Below are 7,907 nucleotides of genomic sequence, written 5' to 3'. Positions count from 1 at the left end.
GTGTGTGTGTGTGTGTGTGTGTGTGTGTGTGTGTGCGTGCGTGCGTGCGTGCGTCTCAGTGTCACACTCAGTGTCAGACAAGACACACTGACACTGTCATATTTATACAAACTGATTGATTAATTTACTTTATTATGAACATTTGATCTAATTTTACTTTATTTGCTTATTTGATTGATTTATATTTGTTGACATCTATTGTATATCTAAGTTTGATCAGTATTAGTTGAATTTATTGATCTTTCTGGAGCAATACTTTTGTATTGTATGCCAATAAAGCACCCTTGGATTGAATTGAGTGAAAAAAAAAGCTTTAAGTCTATATGACCTGCTCCTTATGAAGGAAAGGAGACTATTTGGTGAACAGATTGCATGTATTATTTTCAGAGATTATAAAGTGTTATGTGGCTTTTTCATCAAAACAAAACTTAACTTTTGACATGAACAGAAAATCACAATGGATCCTTATTGTAGAAGGATTTAGAGAGTCAGAAGCACAGCACATATTCTCTGATGAAACCCACCAATGACCATGGAGGAGCCAAACCCCACTGTCTATCTCCCCTCAGTGATACTGATGTCATACTGTAGGTACACACACACACACACACACACACACACACACACACACACACACACACACACACACACACACACACACACACACACACACACACACACACACACACACACACCTGGAGGCTGACCAGTAACCACAGTCTGATCTGTTGGCCACTGATCAGCTCCACTGGAGCGGTTGGGGTTAAGGGCCTTGCTCAAGGGGCACCTCAGTGGTGGTAATGATGGAGGGGCAAGCGCTGCCTTTTCACTTTCCCCACCCAGATTTATCCTGCCCCGGGGATTGAACCGATGACCTTCCGGTCACAAGCTCACTTCTCTAACCATTGAGTCCCATCTCATGTTCCAGTTTGTGTTGACAGACTTCATTAATGGAACAGTTCACCCAAAAATGAACATTGTGTCACCATCTCCTCCCCGGAGTAGAGAGAAAGAGCCAGCAGCGTTGTTAACGCTGACGAAGGCTTCTTGCTGAAACGCGTACGTTGTACTGGTTGAAACGGAATAAAACTTCAAAGGACATTTTTCAGTGCTGGCTCTTTCTCTCTCTACTCCAGTGAAACTCCTGTGCCTTGCACCTACAACTTTTTATCTGGTGTGTGTGTGCGAGCTGATAGCTTTCGATAGCTTTCGATTCAGTGAACCATTCCATCCTCTTACAGAGGCTCTCCAGCATTGGCCTCTCACCAAAATCATGTAAATGGTTTGCCAGCTACCTTGCTAACCGTGCTCAGCAGGTGAAGTCAGAAAACATCTTGTCCGACCCTCTTACCATCTCTAAAGGGGTGCCTCAAGGCTCCATCTTGGGCCCACTGCTGTTCTCCATCTACATCAATGATGTAGCCAAGGCTGCTGGAGATTCATTGATCCACCTATATGCCGACGACACCATCCTATATTCAACGGGCCCTTCTCTCCACTCTGCGGCATCCACCCTTCAACTCAGTCTCACCAATATTGAGCAGTCATTTCACAACCTCCATCTGCTTCTTAATTCTAAGAAGACGAAATGCATTCTTTTCGACAGAAAACACGACACCACCAGCGCCCCCAAGATCACCTGTGCCGATGGCTCCGAGCTGGAATTTGTCACATCATACAAATACCTTGGCCTCTGGCTGGACCCATCCCTCTCTTTCAACACTCACATAAAACACCTACAGTCTAAAATCAAAGCTCGCCTGAGCTTCTTGTACCGCAATAAAGCTTCTTTCACCCGTTCTGCCAAACACACGCTTGTCAAGATGACCATCCTGCCCATCTTCGATTACGGCGACACCATCTACAGAATGGCATCCCAGAGCGCCCTCAAAAAACTGGACACGCTTCATCATTCTGCCATCCGTTTTGCCACTGGCGCACCATTCACTACTCATCACTGTGACCTTTACAACCTGGTCGACTGGACATCCCTTCACACCAGACGGCTTCTTCACTGGCTCCAGCTCATCTACAAATCCATTCTAGGCAAAACTCCTCTCTACCTCTCCTCCCTTCTACACTTCTCCAGTTCCGACTACAATCTCAGATCCAGTAACTTCATCCGACTCTCCGTTCCGAAAGTCCGCACCGTTTTTGGCCGCAGTGCCTTCCGCTTTGCGTCAGCTTATGACTGGAACACTCTACAAAACACCCTCAAACTCACGGTCCTCTCATCCCTCACTGCTTTTAAGCAAAACCTGCAACAGATTGTAATCGACTGTTGTACCTGTTGACCTCCTCCCAACCACACACATACCCCCAGTCCCTCCTCTTCTCCCTTCCCTGCCCCTTCACCCCCTCCCCCCTCCTCTCTCTCTCTCTCTCTCTCTCTCTCTCTCTCTCTCTCTCTCTCTCTCTCTCTCTCTCTCTCATATATTGTTATTGTAGCCTGTGTTTGTATATAGTATGCTCCTATTATTACTGTAAGTTTTTACTTGTATTTATATAACCTTGTTTTTATTTCAGCCTCCCACCCCCTTCCCCCAAAAGGCCCTTGCTTTTTGTCAGGCTGCTTTTGTATATAAGAAATTGTTCTTACTTGCTTGCCTGGGTAAATAAAGGTTAAAAAAAAAAAAAAAAAAAAAAAAAAATAGCTCCCCAGCTCGTCTGCTTTGAACATCATCTCCTCCCCCTCATGCCAGTTGAAACACAGCTGCTTTAACTGAAACTACACGTGCGCGAGCAGGAACTGCACAGAGCTCTGCCATTGGCTCTGAAATTTGCCCGCCCCACAAAAGTTCATCCTATCCAAATGTGGAGTGGGCGGATTCAAAAGCCTGAAATCTCCCCGCCCTTTTTTGAAAAACTGACAAAATCTGTTTGGCTCAAAATCAGTCTGGCTCAACTGTTGAGTATCTCTTTAAAACCATTTAGTGATTCGACCATCACTAAATGGTTTTAAATGGTATTATGGTCAACTATTTTCAGTACCCTTGGCGTTGAATATAGAGAATTGCAGACACGGTCGAATCTCTTACCTTAAAACTGTGGGGTACGGTGGCGCAGTCGGTAGCGCTGTCGCCTCACAGTTAGAAGGTCCTGAGTTCGATTCTCGCCTGGGACACTGTGGGCGCTGTGGTTGTGTTACCCCCATATGTTCAGTGCCTACTGCCCAGGTGGGTTATCTCGTCGTAAGGGCCTTTCTCTCTGTGTGGAGTTTGCATGTTCTCCCCGTGCTCCCCCAGGGGGTTCCTCCGTATATAACCCCCCCACTAAAAACATGCAGAAGATCAGATCGCCATCGTCATCCGACCAGTGACGACAACATCCGAAGTTGGTCCCCGGGCGCTGGAAAGAAAAAGCGACCACTGCTCCTGGCCTGCCCCTCGGAGGAAAGGATGCCTGGATGGGTTAAATGCAGAGGACACTTTTCACCGGCCACCGTCAGCATGAGTGTGTTGTGGCCGCATGCATGTATTGTGGTGTTCGTGTGACAATAAAAGACGGGCTTGTCCGTTACGAGTTTTTTTTATTTTTTATTATTGCGGGGCGCAAAATCTGTTTTATTTCAATCTATGCACCAAATTATTTTGAACCAGATTTCTATAAGAAAGTCACAGAACTTTTATCAGATATGCAAAATTTTGCTCTTATCATAGGCGCAGATATGAACGCTACTTTGAACCCAGTGCTCGATCGTTCTCATGGGGACCAGCATTCTCATAATTTCGCAACAGCTGCTTTTCAAGGTCTCATATCAGATTTCAGTTTTTATTGAGCTTTTTTGATCAATGAATAATTCCATGTGTTATTTCATAGTTTTGACATCTTTACTATTGTTCTAAAATATAGAAAATTGTAAAAATAAAGACAAATTTGTGTCAAAACTTTTGACTGGTAGTGTGGTGAGATGAGGGTCTCTAAAGCCACAGAAAATGTGTAGTTGTATGTATCTATGAGGGCAGAACATTTTCCCATAATTTTCAAAAACGTATCAATATCTGTAAATTACTAATGTTTTCCAGACCTGTAGGAACCTTGTTAATATAAGGCCTAATGGAAATGACCACACTGTGATAATTTTCATCCTACAGAATGTGTTATAATAATTTAGTATAACTAAGTGTAATGACAGCAGAGGATTTTAATTTTATTTCCTAGAATATCTGACCTAAGATGACTTGAAAATATTTACTTCAGTATTTGAAAACTCATATATTTGATAACATATTTCATAACTGTGGTACCGTTGTCCTCGTTGAAGTTGCAGTGTTTCAACCGTGACATTTTCTTTTTTAAATAACGAGTAAAAACCAGTTATGTTACAGTATTAAAACCTTTACTCAGACATGATACAACAAACAGAAACAAGATTCAGAATTAATGACTGAAAAAAATCATTATTCATATTTGTTTTTTTTTCTTCTTTCATTCCCCGAAGCACACAAAATAGTCAATCAGCTCCACATGTACAGGTATGATGGAGTAGGATACAAACAGGACAAAGAACAGACAGGAGAGAAAGAGAGAAAAGTAAGAACCAAATCAAACAAAAAAGGAGAGTGACAGATCCCATTCTGATATTACAGTTCTCTTGCATTTGTTTAATACTTGGTAATAAACAAAAGATGGATAGCATAGTAGTCGGAGGAGGAGAGGGAGACGTAAAGAAACACAAGACAAAGAAACCTTTAGGTGACGAGTAAACGATGACGGAAGAGTCTAGATCTACTGGAAAATAGCTTGTTTTCGGTTTTCGATCGACAAATGAACACGTGATCTTTGAAGTCCCTACGCTGCCAACCTCCTTCTTCTCCTCCTCCTCCTCTCCCTCTGAAGTCCCTACGCTGCCCTCCTTCTTCTCCTCCTCCTCCTCTCCCTCTATCTCTCAACCCCTGGAAACTCCTCCCACTCGGGATGCACCAAGCCCCCAGGAATAGCGCTGGGCTTTGAAGCCAATTGAACATGCTGGCGAAGCTCTGTATTGCAAGTCACGTGACGCCATGCAGCCCAGAAAGGAACATTCCCATCCACTTGCATGGGGACGCCGGCAGCTGTTAAACCCAGGGGAAATTTTTCCGGGTGTCACTCAAAGTATAAAACGACTCTTTTAATTATCAAATATTTTTTTATGCGGCATTTTTTCTTCAGAAGCCACTAAAAGCCGCATACGGGTGTATTTTCTGGGGCTTCATGAACGCGCATTTCATGAATGCGCATTTGGCCACGGGAACGCGGATCATCAGAGCGAAGCGTCATCACTTCCTTGTTGTGAGGTGAGCTCGAGCTCCAGTCGTCATATGGTCATATCCAGTCCGATTTTGCCTTTTATTAAGATAATAAAGTAGTTATTTTACACGAGTAGCCCGCCGGAACATGTGTACAGATAACTACTGTTAACCGAAAACGTAGGTTTGGGATTATGTGTGTTTTCTGTGCTCTTTATGACATGGACAGCAAGCTAACACTGCCTTGGTTAATGTAAGGAGGTATCGTTACGTTAGCCTACCCCGTTATAAATGTTCTGTTGTGATTCTCTATTGTCTAATAAATGATTTTTAAATGGCTTGCCCTGTGCATGATTCCAATTCAGTTCCGTTGACAGTATTGTAGCGTCCAAGGTGTCGAGCTGTATTAGTGTATAGATTATAATTTTCATTTAGACAAGACCATGACTCAGTACTCATATCAGTACTTGCCAGTGATAACTGATTGCTGTTATAATAACAGTGAGTATGATATGACGTCTTGACAAAGTCAAAGTGCTGTACATTTTTTTTACTAACAAGGTCCTTGTCAGGCAGTCATTCAATTATTGCTTTTATAATATTGGTTGTGATCAAGTCAAGAGAACTGGCATCCATGTTCGGAAGTAGGCTACTCGGAAGTAGGCTAAATACATTTTTCCATAAACCTTGATGTACATCTATTCACCTTTTTCATCTCAAGGACCCCTCACTTTTATGGCACCAACAACATCAAAGCAAACCAGTCAGTTGAACTATGCTGCACTGTATCTAATCAGAATCAGAAAGACTTTAATGATCCCCTGGGGGAAATTGGGACAAGTTACAGCTGCTCGCACTCAGAACACACATAGCACAACACAGTATCACACAGTATCTCCCTAAACGTAAACAGCCAATACAATAAACTAAAATAAAGTAGAGTAAGTAGAATAAAGTATAATGTACAGTACGTGTCAAATTGCAGTTATTGCACACTGGAATTATATTAATCTGTTAGTTCTGCCTCCATTGGCTGTTAAACATATCAGTTTAATTATAGGACCGATATGGATTGATTTGATTTGATTAATTCATGCTTGCAGTGGTACCAAAAGGCTCACTGAAAAACTGCAGAATTTTCTTTTTTTTTTAGTAAGTTATCTGGTCAAAGTTTAAACTGTCTCATTGTACAGCCTAACTGCAGTGTGTAAGTTCCTCAGCCTGTTGGTTCTGGCCTTCATTTCACCCAGCTTGCTGAGTGTCCTGGCAGTACAAGTGCCTCGTGTTGATGGTAACAGGTCATGCAGAGGATGTTGTGCTTTCTGCATGTCCCTTATCAAGTTCACAGCAGCCTCCTCCCTCCTGATCTGGAGTGGGGGTAGAGCTTGTGAGATGTTGATGTAGGAGACTCTTGAAATCACTATATTTCAGTTTAACTCAAAGATAATACTAATATTTAGTTACATTTAATTAATAAAACAATAGTCACATAATGCCAAAGATTGAGGTGCCAAATCCAAAAAAACTCATGGATATGTATTGGAATGAGTCTATAAGACTCATTCTAAACATGTCAGGACTGAAAATTACATCACAAATTCATAGATTATATTCATAGATTTGGGGGAAAAGAAATGTCAAAATGATCTTTTGAGTCACTACATGACAGATAGAAAATATTAATCAGACAGTAGCAGGTAAGGCATATAGAGTATTGTAGGGATTCCTGTCCAGCAAAGTCACGGCATGAAGTCACACCAGTTATCTCACAACTTCAATACTAGGCTAGTTAATTATATTATCACTGATTGGTGGCTGTGCAACAGTTGCATGCTACTTTCTGTGGTTAACACACACACCGTTTGTATTTTAACTGTAAGATGCTGCCAATAGGTGTTATTGTAAGTTTTGATAACACTAGCCCTCTGGTGACAGAACTAAACAAGTCAACTTGATACAGTGTGACACTGCACATTTTTAGACTCATTTATTTAGCGAATGCAAGGTCCTTGAGCCAATTGCCTCCTGATCTGCTGTAGGCCTATGGAGGGTGAATATTCCTCCTTCAAGTCTTTGTAGAGGGCAAGCTTCGATGATGTGTTGCATTGTCTGCTGCTCTCCACAAGCACACAGTGGGCTTGGGCTGCTGCCCCACTTGTGAAGGCTGGCCAAGCAGGGGCCATGTCCAGTCCTGAATCTATTGAGGGTTGACCACTTGTTGACCAGTGGGGTCTGACACCAGGTGTTTGTTTGGGACGTCCTTGGACTATCATTGACATTGCATCAATCTCAATCACAATAAAACTGGCATCTAACGATTAAAAAGCACTGGGTAAAAACAATTAGCACATTATCAAGTTTTAGTCAGCTCACTAGATCCCAGTATCCTAGTATATAATGTGATGTCAACAACTCAATCAATCTATATTTATATAGCACCAAATCATAATGACCACTCAACAGGTAGACGCTACTATGGACTCAAATAATATATCGGCTGTTTTACCACACAGGTCATGTGTCAATTAAACAATTTTGAGATTAGAGAAAAGACAACATGAGAGCGATGGTGATGAGACACAGATTTGAAAGCTATATCTTTCAAGTTTATTTATGACAATAAACAACAAAATCCTCCGATCAATCCTGACCCATAGGCTGTGGCCGTCTACTCACATT

Source organism: Poromitra crassiceps, assembly GCF_964638095.1.
Source record: "Poromitra crassiceps genome assembly, chromosome: 11".
Classification (NCBI taxonomy): Eukaryota; Metazoa; Chordata; class Actinopteri; order Beryciformes; family Melamphaidae; genus Poromitra; species Poromitra crassiceps.
Note: the sequence above shows the minus strand (reverse complement) of the source record.